This window comes from Apus apus, chromosome 3, assembly GCF_020740795.1.
Source record: "Apus apus isolate bApuApu2 chromosome 3, bApuApu2.pri.cur, whole genome shotgun sequence".
NCBI lineage: Eukaryota > Metazoa > Chordata > Aves > Apodiformes > Apodidae > Apus > Apus apus.
This window is the reverse complement of record NC_067284.1, coordinates 29,728,927-29,741,293: the sequence shown is the minus strand read 5'-3', so window position 1 is coordinate 29,741,293 and position 12,367 is coordinate 29,728,927. Positions and strand designations below refer to the sequence as shown.

General features: G+C 38.5%; 1 protein-coding gene across 1 annotated transcript in view; it reads left to right on the top strand.

Annotated features, from left to right (window-relative positions):
* EIPR1 (EARP complex and GARP complex interacting protein 1) overlaps positions 1 to 12,367 on the top strand; it is a 106,780-nt gene that overhangs the window by 75,449 nt on the left and 18,964 nt on the right. The window lies entirely within an intron of this gene.

Below are 12,367 nucleotides of genomic sequence, written 5' to 3'. Positions count from 1 at the left end.
GACTGAAGGGCAGATGGTTGAGAAGGAATTATAGAAGTCCATAAAATCACAAGTGGCAGAGGGAGAGGATGAATAGGCAGTGATTGTTCACTGTCTCTCCTGATTCCAGAACTAGAGATTGTTAGATGGAATCCGCAGGTGGTGGCTCAAAGCATACAAAATGAGGTGGTCTCCACAGTGGTGCAGGTGAGCTGTGGCACTCATTTTTAGCAACCCCTTCCCACTGCAAAGAAAAAACCAAACCCACACAAAACACACCTCAAGAAACAAAACCCAGATCTCATTAATGTTAAAGTTTACATGACTTGAAAGTAACTGAAACAGTACTTGAATCCATCAGAGGCTGCTAAATATAAAGGCAGCATCTCTGGCTTAGAAAATTATTTTGAACCATGGGCTGCTGGACACTCTGGAGAGTACTGGCAGAGAACCCCTGTGTGCTTGTCCAGTCTTTGCTTACCTCCCTGGACATGTGCTATCTACCAGTAAAGGCAGAAAATAGAGGTTAAAAAGAATAACTTAGTCTCTAAAGCTTTGCCTCTAGTGCTGAGACAGCAGATTGCTCCTTCACTTTTCTCTCTCGCAACTGTTTACTTTGGTTGCAAGTTGTGTTTTAGGGGATTTCAGAAAACACTCATGCCTCAGATGAATTTCTTCTTAGAGAATCTCAGTATTTTTTTCAAGAAACTATCTTGCTGCAAAATGTTTCTTGGCAGTAAGACTGTGAAGGCAAGCTGATTTCTGTACAGCAAGGAGTCCCATCACCGCTTCCCAAATTCAAATAATGGTTAATTGATCTCACAGCACTGGGTCATTCAGTGTCTCATAGAGAACTGTTTATGCAGTTTATATATCAGCATTGGTAAGCACATAGTTGTTGTGTTTTCAAATACCTCATAAATTATTTTTCTTTCTTTGTAGACTGTGACCAGATAAGAAGGTTTAATACATTTTGGTTTTGAGAAAGTGAGTTGTGGTATTCCTTAAAACTGTCAGATTGTCAATTTTGCCATCTAAAAACTTGTTTAATTCCAGATTGGGTGCTGAGAATTTTTACTTTGTCACCAATCTTAAGATACGTGGTATGGAAATAAAAAAATAGTTTGAGATGTGGTATTTTTGTTTCACAGAAAATGAATTATTGAAGGAAAAAGGAATTGATAATATTTTTTAAAATGTTTTGAGCATGATCTAAATTAAACTTGCCAAAGTCAATACAACTATTGGCCAGTTAAAGAGAAGCTTAAAATAACAATGTTTCATTTGAAATAAAAACAGTGCTAAATTCAAATCAAGAGAAAAAGCATACCACCAAATACCACAAAGCAGACCTCCTCAGTGCCATCCTGAACTTTGCCTGTGATGTTGGTTCTAAAATTCACTTGACTTGTACTGAAGCCCATGAAGTTAACGAACTGCTTGTCAACACTGGAACTAATGAAGTACGTGGATGGCACGGGTAAACTTGACATTTATTCTAGACTGATTCTTACCTCGTACCTTTTCATTTCACAAAGGTGAGTTGAAATAAGAAGCCATATGATCTGAATCACTCAACACTTAAATTAGTTGAAAACAGTGCTTTGTAAAGAGTTAAGCTGCCTGACCATTGTGTTTTCCACCTGAGAACAGAAAGCATTAGTTGTGTATTTGCCTCTTTGTTTGTAACTCCCAAATCTTACAGCCTAGTACCTCTTGCAGTATTTGAGACAAATTCAGCAGCTTGTTTACAATGGTCTTCAACAGTATTGTCTAACGTGGTAAGACACCATGAAGTAGCTATGCCTTTGACATAATTGAAGTAAAGTGGGTAATGATAACTGTTGAGATCAGTATTTGGATACAGAATCATAATGTTATAGAGCTGCTCTCTGGCTTCACAGAGGATGTCTAGGGTTTTGTTTTGGTTTTTTTCTTTTTTAGGGGATATGAAGAAAATTCCTAAAACTTTGTTGTAGAACCTGTGGTATGAATGCCATTCTGCAGCTGCAGAAAGCCTGTGATTTCTGGAATAGCAAGTGAAGTGACTGAGAGAAATGCGCACTTTTTAGAGAAGCCTGGCCTTCCCATAAAGGGAGCTGCTTGGTGTGAAGCCGTGGACACTCTCCAGAACAATTTGCACGTTGCTCCTGCTCATTCCACCTGCCACTTTGGTCAGCAAGGAACTAGTGAAGTGAGAAGAAAATGACATGCAGAGATTTGGAGAAGAGGACAAACAAGAAGGAAAAGTAAAAGGAAGACTGACAAGTACAGAGTGAAAAGGGAATTAAAAATGACAAGATCAGGGAAAGATCGGTTTGGAAAACAGAAATAGGAAAGGTGGAAGAAAGTTGCGGTAAATGAAGAGAAAGATACAGGGATAAAGAATGACCAAAAAAACCCCAAAAAAAACCCAACAACAGAAAACAAAGGAGAAGCAATTTTGTTGGCTTGTTTTAGCTTTATGATACTAAAGGTCCTTAAAATCTTCCAGGACCAGTTCTCTCCCTGTGTTATCCTTAACCTTAATTGCTGGTTTCATTGCAGCATTTTACTTCCAGTGTTGGAGATGGTTCATGCAGGATAGTCGCTTTCAGGTTTTGCATAAAGAAATATGTTCTTTTTGATCCATATGTAATTATTAGTCCTCATCAGTTTTAGGGGACAGGACTTTCAGCTGGTCATCCTTTTCAGAGGTCAGGTTGCAACTGCATGTGTGAACAGTTGTAGTCTTGTCGTTTCAGTGCGAAGTTATCAGACTGGGTAATCAACCTGAGGAAGCAGTCCCCTGAGAGGCAGAAGAAAATTTAAAGTGGGATGTTTCTTGAGTCACTAGTTAGATCTGCAAAAGTATCTGTTTATCACAGGCACTGTTTATCCCCCTGTTTATGATTTCAGGGGAGTGTTCATAGTGAGAACAAGTCAAGGTATTGGATGTGATTAATAAAGTACCCCTGAAGAACATCCCGCCTTCTACACTGACTTACCTTACAACAAAAGAATTTTGAGCTGTTCCTGAGAAAATCCCACCCCCGTTTTGATGTTACAGCTTTTGGTTCTACAGCAACCTCAGCTTCATAAAGGGCTTTTAGTACTCCATCACAGAAGATAGCTTTGGGGAGAGACGAATGAGCCTTACTAAATCCAGAAGCCAAGCTCCCTGTGTGGAGATGCATGGTAAATATGTGTGTTGCTGTTGCCCTGGAGCTATAGCAACAGCTGCCAAGCAGCTGGGCTGAGCAGGGAGGACCTCTAATGTACCTTCTCAGCAAATTGTCCATTTATTCTGATGCTGCCCTGAGTTCAGGATTTTGGCAGGAGAAGCTATGGAAAAGCTTTTAAGCAGAATGAGTTTAGAAAAGTATGGGAAACCTCGGAAAATCCGAAGATACCACATACTATTCAGGAAGTCTAGATAAGCTGAATCCTGGGGTTGCAATAGACTTGGCAGGCAAATTTCTGAACCACTGCCAGTTTCTCAAAAATTGCAGAGGACTGAGAAGACAAGGAAGACTGGAAGATAGCATAAATGGTATTGGTATTTGGAAATATGTGGAACAGCAGTGCATAGAGTGGGACAAGGAAATGTGTTTCTGAGTGAGGAAATTTTTACCAAATTATGAATGTTTTCTGTGGGGTTTTTTCTTAGATTTTCTTTTTTTATAAACACCAGTCAAAATACTAGCAAATATCGGAAATGAAGTGATTACAGCCATGCAATGAGCTGTGAATTATCCATTGTCTTACCAGAATTGCCAGAATTATAATCCAAATGTTTATTTCCCTTACACCTCGCTGTTTTCCAGAGAGGATGCGTGAAACATACTAATTTTAACTTGTCTTCAAACACACATGAAAAAAAAACAACAAAACAACTCCAAACATACTCTCTTAGTTTCTTATGATGGGAAAGAGGTTCTGCTAAAGAAAACAATAGACCATCCTTTGAGTCCATGCGTGGAAAGAGGCTGGAGGTATCAAGATGGGGTGAGAAATATCTGAAACTTGCCTCTGCAGAGACTGTGAAGAATTATCCATTTTCTAGGTGGGGGAAAATACTTGAAGACTTTCAGCTGTGTCTCAGTATACACATATCACTATTTTAATCACAAGTTACCTGTCTAAAATGGCTTCCAAAAAGGGAGTATGCTACTCAGGATAGTGATACACCAGCACAAACAGGAAAGCATCTTCCTAAAATTAAGAATGTTTCCTTATCTTCAGGAGAATAGCCATGGAAGACATTTATTTGCAACTACAAAAGAGTTAGGCTTGGGTACATACATTCCTGCTGATAGCAACTGGTAGATAGATGGAGCTGTAGATACTCTGATGCAGTTGCGCTTTTTTTCTATAAGTCAATCTGGGTAAAATGGGAAAAATCTGGTAGATGAGTTATTATTGGAAAGTCTGGTAGGAAAAATCACAAATGAAAGCTTCGTCACAATGGGAGCTGTTTAATCCTTCACAAAGCAAATAACAGAGAACTTCAACAACTGTTCTGACCATCCTGTCAGATGTGAGTGACAGTTACTTGGATTCAGTTGCCTAGATAGATGCATATTCCTGATCTGTGTTTTAATAATTTATTTTCAGTGTTAATGCTGTTTGAATACATTAAATCTATTGTTTTAATTATTTGAATCAATGTTGTACAATTTTTTGTTGCAGGCACTTCTTGTAAGACGGGGAAAAGCTCCTTTTGTTTTTAAGTGTTCATGCTGCTTTACTGGAAGGTATTCTGGTTTCTATTCCTGTGTCTTATAGCTCAAGGCTTAAATCACAATTTGGATTCTACAAGGTTTGGACTGGTCATTGCTGAAGGCTGAGAAGAGCTACAGATGAAGGCTGAGCATGACTGACATGTTCATATTCATCAGAAAACAGTCAGCTGGAGAGAATGAGGAAGTAATTGTTGGAGTGCTCCCTCCCTCACTGCTTGTGCAGAAAGACACAGGCTGCAGGGAGGAAGCTACCTGAGGTTATTAAGATTAATACTGCTAGAAATTCCAATCAACTCACACAAGGCTGCTCCTCAAGGCTGTCAGATGCCTACTGCCTTCTCTCATTCAGGCGGGGCAACATCAATTTCAAATTTCCCAACAGAGATTGCTATGATTTATGAGTTTAGGAGGCTGATAAATGTGGTTAGTTGAAGTGTTCATGAAATAATTGAGTCAGAATAATTTCAGTCAGCTGTGCCCAATTTATTTCTCTGATAACCACAGGAGGGTGCAATTTTGGATTGGGAGCTTAATCTCAAGGGTTCTACCACGCGAAAGACATTGTGGAACCTAGAATAAGAGCAATTTAATTTTGCTGCCAGGCCTGTATGACAGCCTTATAAGCTGACTTAAGAATCCTCAGAACTGGAGAGTTAAGTACCTTAAGCTCTTCTGGTATGACAGAGGCTGAGTCAGTTCTGGTTTATGTATTGTGGGATAAAGTCTGCTGGGAAGGATAATGAGATGTTTAGTATTTGAAAAATTACTTCACTGTTCAGTTAGGAGGACATTGTTCTTTATGCTTGTTTGTAGCAACTTATTTTCAGATTACAAGTTTTATCAATATTTCACTTCTGGGTTTTGTGATTTTTTTTATTTTTTTTTTTCTGGAGGGGCAATCAGCATCAGTCCTGTCCTTACAATTAAGGGGGTGTCCATGCCTCCCTGAAGAGTCTTACATGAAACTTAAAAGAAAAAGAAAATTGTCCCCATGAGCTTATTATTTGTCTGCTGTAACTTTCCCACATAGCTGAAAAAGAATGAGATTTTGGGTAGATTGTCCTCCAAAGAGTACTGAGTGTAAAGGGTTCTGTAAAGCAGGAAGGTGAGCAGGTTACAGTGTGGTGATGACTGGCTGAGGTTGGTAGAGAATGAGAAAGCCTAGAAGTGGAGCAAGTGTGTGGCAGACAAATACCTTCCTGTTGTCATGAACAAGATATTTATAATAATCTGAGAGCTGCAGGCAGGGGAGTGTATGTGGGGAAAGGCAGTGGCTTGTGTCTGTCTTTGTGTTGGTCAGTTCAGGTATCTTTTGAAATGTGCAAAGAGACTCCACAAGCATGATGCAGGCAAAAAATTAACAGGCTACTAGGTCTAGCACTAGTATATTCACTATGCCTGGTAAGACATCTGAAGTGAATTTTGATGTCCAGGAAGGTATAAGTAGACTGTCAAAGGGTTGTCCTCTGTGCTGCTTGGAACAGTGTTGCAGAGTTGCCATCTTCCAGCTCCATTTATCCAATTAGAATTTTATACATTTGCATTTTGATGTCTCTTCCCTATTGGATCCTTTAGCTGCTAATGTTTCTCACTACAGCAGTATTACCTCTGTCTGCATTTTTGCTTATCGTGTGTGGCTTTTCCCTATGCACTTTCATACAGCCTTTCCTCACAACTCATCAGCTTTCTCAGTAGTCCCTAACCAAAGCTGGGCAGCATGCCATAGATCACAAAGGGTTACCAAGAGAGCAACTTTCCCAGGAGTCCTGATATGTGTAAGATAAAAATGGACATGCTTATTCTATGGTGAGCCAGGAATGTAGGCTGGCACTAGAGATATGTTACCCCATGTGTATACCAATGCTCATATGACAAAAACTGACCTGCATATAAACTATTCTCTGGTCACCCATGGCTGAAGAGCTGTGGGGTACGTTCTTTCACTGTGTGGTGAAGATCTACACTTGCACAGGAAAAAAAATAAGTCTCTCTCTGAGCTGTTATTCTCAAAGTTCCCTTGCCTTGGAACTCAAACATTTTAGGACTTCATAAACTTTTATTAAAATTCTGTCCATGATTCTCAGTTTGGGGGTGGGGGTGTGAGAATATGAAGGATCCAGTAGGATTCAGGGATGAGCTTTTCTGATTGCATAGAAAGATTTGTGACCCTAATCTAAAGTGGTACAGACTTTAGAGACTATTATGGCAATCTTTGTGGTGAGGTAGATCAGACTTAGGTCTTTCAGACACATCAGGAAGCTGTATTGCTGAAGAAAGGGCTGCACTCAGTTTGTATTAGAAAATAAGTGTTACTATGAATAATGATGTCTTGCTAAAATTCAGCTACCCAAGTTTGGTGACTTTTCTGTATGTTAATTCCTGGAATTAATTCATGATGGTTCTTTTCTCTGTAATGATGGTTCCTTTCATCTCCAGATAATTTAGTACCATCCCCATCTGCTGGAACTTATTTCTGTAGATTGTATAAATGCCTGTTTTGTATAGTTTCAGCAGTGTCCTGTGGGGTGCAGGATCTCTTAGCGACATTTGTTCAGTATTGTGGCAGCACTATCCTATCTAGAAGTGCAGTAGAAGTAAGTTAACTTAAGAAAAAAGCATTTGCTGAGGTTTTACCTACTTCCCTCTTTCACTGCTCAGCGGTTAGGAAGATGCTTCCATGATAAATCTTACTGACTCTCCTTGCTTTTGAGGTCTCCCTGCCATGAAGTGCACACTGTCAGAGAATGGTGAGGAGGATGTTGTGAAAGAACGCTGCTTAGTGGAGATGTGGGTGTAAACCACACAATATTTTCCAAATTATGTTTGGATTTGGGGCTTAGCATAAAATCAGGGCACAAAATAACTACACTGTGCAGAAAACGTTAATAGAAAAAGTCAGGATTACAGTAATGCATTCTGTGTGGTCTTTGAGTAGAGAACAGCAGAAGGGCATGTGGCAGGACTGTCTCAATTGTGTTTTTACTTCTACTGCTGTGAAAAGCATTTTTAATACTTGCATAATTTAGAGCATGACATGATTTTCAAAGCTTCAAATTGGAGTAAAGCATTTACATAATCTAATTAAATCATGTTAATGTTTTATGATAATATTCAGGTAAGTGCAAAACTTGTTCCGCAGATGCATCCCATTCTTAGACCATTGGGGAAACTGAATTTACGCATGCAGATGTATGTTTCTAGCCCTGCATGCTTTGGGAGGTCAGCAGGGTACTTACTGCATGCTCTCTTCTCAGGATAGCCTCCAAAGCCCGCTTCATGGAGCGTCATCTTTCCAAGAAGCTTGAAGGTAGGCTGGTACCAGAGGGAAAGGCAAAGCAGATTTAAAGGGCTACTTGGAACCTCTTATAATTTGAATGAAAGCGATGCTACTGCGGTATGTAATAAATTGCTTCCATTTCAGCGAACATTAAAATAATCCCATGGTGGCCCTCTTAGCAGCAGCCCTGCCACATGTAGTATCAGATCTCACAAAGCATGCATCGTACTTGGATGGGAAGCTACCAGGGGAAGCCCCACAAATCCTCCTGGTGACTGTTTGCTTTGTTTTTGCCTCTGGCTGCACTAACTCACAAAATATTGGAAGCACTTGGCCAGCATCCATGATGAGAGATGCTGCCTTGTAGTGAGATTATTTAAATAATATTTTTCATCAGCATGTTCTCATTAGGCTGTCTTCAACAGTAGTTCTTACTGAAACCTGTCTGTGCTAAGCCATACTACTGCAATAAGGAACTGAACTGAATCCTAATTTTCCAAATGTAGTCAAGCGAATGCTAAGCTAGTACTAACAGAATTCTTTTAGCAGGTACAGCACTGCTTTGCTAGAATGAATTAATGTAATTGGCAGAGGTAGTTTCTTCAAGACCAGGTCTCTGTTTTAAATAAGCTCATTGCCATTGACTTTTATTAGTGCCATGCTGATTTATTCTAACTGATGACAGAAACGTGTTTGTATGCACTGCCAGGTGTTCTGTGCTTTCAGGGCAATTATAATGGTTAGGAAGGACCAGAACATTATCTGTGCCAAGCTGTTGATGAAGCCTGTGTGTTAGAAAGAGAGGATGGACTGCACACACAGTATTGACCTGGTTTGTGCATACACACTGGTTGTGGCGAGCCCAGCAACTCTGATTTTATGTAAAATGTGGATCCTTTAAGGGAAGCCTGGATCTAAGATACCTCTAAATTTGGGATTTCTATTATTTTCTGTCACAGTACATAATAATATCCAAAGTTTGTAAATTAGTTTTGAGCTCAGTGGTATGGAAAGCTCTGAATATGTGAAAGTCATTGCTAAAGTAGTGCACAGAAAGGTGAAATATATCAGTAGTGAATTAAGTATTTGCTAATTAGGCACAGAAATCTAATTACTTTGCAAATTTTTCATCTAATTTTGAAGGGAGTGAAGCTAGTGTAAATTTAAAATGGAAGTCGAGATGTTCAGCACATAGTGTTAACTGCCAAGGAGAACAACACGGTGACCTTATTTGCAGCTGCACATGCATCATTTGTAGGAATGCCTGTCATAGCCATAATGATTTAACATCAGGGCAGGCCAATATTTCTTGGTTCTTCCTCCGCAGTGTAGGCAGTTTCCTTTATAGGTGGAATGGGAAGCTGTAGGTGTTTCTGGTGAAAAATGGTAATGCTAGAGAGGTGCCCTTTACTACAAATCCAGCACTGTTCGCTTTAGTTCACCTCCTGAAAAAGAATTTGCAAAGTCACAGCCTGGGGAATGAAGTCACAGCTGGGTGAAGTTTAAGCTTTGGCATGGTTGGATTCTGGGGTTTTTTTATAACTTTGCTGTTGATTATATAATGTTTAAGCATACTAGGTGACATTGGGGAAGTTTAAAGCTGCTGAATTTTTAAATAATATGTCAAGACTATTTAATTGTAGAAAAGAATGCTATTAGTTTAAAACCTGCAATATTTTGGTCATAGTAGCTACTTTACATTCAGACATGAAAGCTCATAGAGCCAAGTTTAAACACTAAGACATTTACCTTAATACAACTATTCTTAGCTAAGGCATTTTATGAGAGTACAAGTATTAACTACCACTAAATATCCTGTGTGAATTGCTATTATTATTTCCATACTAAAATCCTTTTCAATTTCCTTTCAATACTGTGTTGACTTTGAGCCTGATATCTCATCTGCTGAAACTCTTCTAAAGGATCTCAAGTGGCAGTCTTTTTAAATGTGTGGTTATTTACTTCGTAAGCACCTGACACGCCAGCATCCATGGTCACTGGCTCACTTCTGAAGTTCACAGATATTCTGTTAAACTCTTCATAGTTTATATTCCTCTCACTGCTCACCTGAGGCATCCACACTTCAGCAGGAGGCAGGGCATTTAAGTCAGCTTTTTTAATTAGTAAAAGCTGTAATTTAGGTTGCAGATTGGGGGTGTTTGTAAATTCTTGTTTCCAAATCATTGTAATTTATGAGAAGAATTTGGTCTGAAAAGTTTGGGAGAAGGTAGAATAAATGGAAGAACAGCTAAGATAAACTTTAATTCTCTCTACACACATACAGAAAACTTTTTCAACCTTAGCAATATCCCCAGATGTGTATTAACTATCTCTGCGACTATGAGATGCAGCTCATAAAATAGATTTATTTTAAGATAAATAAAAGCAGAGGAGTAAAATGAACAGTGAGCAGTCCTCTGTTTCTCACAATGCACCCAGTGAAAATAGAAGTTAAGAAGTTAAAAAAAATATATATCTTTTTTGTATAGCAGAGCATTTTCTTAGTGGAACTCACCACTCATAGAGTGAAAACCCAAGGAAGAAAGGAATTAAAAAAGGCTTAGGCATATGTCCATGAACAAGTAGTTTCAAGGGTGGCTATTATAGCAGTTAATCCCCACACTGCTTTTGCCTCCAAGGTGATACTGCTGAACTGGCCATGCTCTTCCATATTCCTAGAGCATTTCTACTGGCCTGTTGTGGAGGTAGAGAATAGGTTAGATGCCTTTGATAGGATGTAATGCAGTGGTTCTCTGTAGGAGTGCAATCTGACCTCCATAACTAACCATTTCCTTACTTAGAGCTATGTTCTTCTCCACTTTTTAAATAATAATTTTTCTAAGACTTATTAAGTGCATGTGTGTATTTGGATTATGAAACTATATAGCCCTGTCTGGAGCATGTATGAAAACTACCATCACCCATAGACATACAACTAGAGGAAGGTGAGCCTGATATTAATGTCATTAATGATGACAAAACCTTTGATATGGCTGTAGTAGTTGTTAGATGAGTTAAAATATCTGTAAAATAGTTATCTCACTTCTACCAAGGTGTACAAGCTGAGGCTTGCACTTACAGAGTCAATAAACCCATGAAACTAGGTAGAATCATCGTTAACATTGTTTAAATAGAAAAGAATACCTAACCAAATATTAATAGCAAGAGAGAGAGCATGTTTTATAACAAAAATCTTAATATTGTGTCTTGACAAAATTTAGAAAATAATTCATAAATAGCCTACACACCAAAAGGCAATCTTTCCCAGTATTCAGGTTTTTTTTGTTGACTTGGTTCAAAACTTTTTTTGTATAAAGCAAAAGCTTCTACAACATGGGGGATAGAAATTCTCCTTTTGATACAAAGCCATGAGATTCCAGTACTCTGATTCAAAGCAAATCAACCAAGATTGTTCATACTAGGGGTGCAAGCAGGAGAAGGTAGAAGCTTTTTTTACTTAGAAGCAACACCATGATTATTGTTATTATTTTCTGGTCTTAAGTGGGAAGAGCTTTTATTGCCACATTATATTACTGATCTTGTTTGTTCCTAGATTGTGTGGAAGCTTTTGAGTATTGAACACTTTCTGTGTTCCAACAGGTAGGACTCTGACTATCAAGTATAAAATACGAAAGATCCAACAGTTTTCAGATCAACTTTAAATGGGTAATAAATTTGATTTTAAGAAAATACATGGTACCCAGACTCATGGCCTCATCTCATGTAAATCTGTATAGATGAAATTACTTCAAACGAGTTGTCCTGTTTCTTTAAATTCTTTCTTTTGCTGTCCCTTCCATCTGCTCCACTCCCCCGCTGCAGATAACTTGTACTTCTCATAAGAATATGGTCCCTGTTGCAAGGGGACAAATATGGGATTTACTTTTATTTCCTATTCTTTGACTTTTTTTTTTAATTATTAATAATCTTGTGTATGAGGCCAATGTTTCCATGAGGTTAGAATAATTCATTTGAGTTTTACCCAAAAATGGTAGTGAACCCCACTGTAGTATTTCTGGCCGTGTACCTGCAACTGTCTAAGAGCATGAAGAAACCACATGGAAGTATTGCAAGAAAGTTGATTATCATATCAGTACTTGAAAACTCAAAAATTTCTGGAGGAGAGCATAAATTGATTTGTATTAAAAAAATTCTGTGATTCTTCAGCTCGGGTTTGTTGCCACCAATGATTTTTCAGCATGACAATTCCAAAATGTCAAAAGAGTTCTCACATTATTGACATAGTCTGTATTTGCCTTGGTACCTTGCTCTCAGCTGAAGAGACTGGTTACAAGAGAACTGGTATTTATGTCTTGCTGGAGATTGGCATAAGTTCATTCAGTATTATTTCTGAAGTTTTGATACATTTCTTAATGCACTCTTAGCA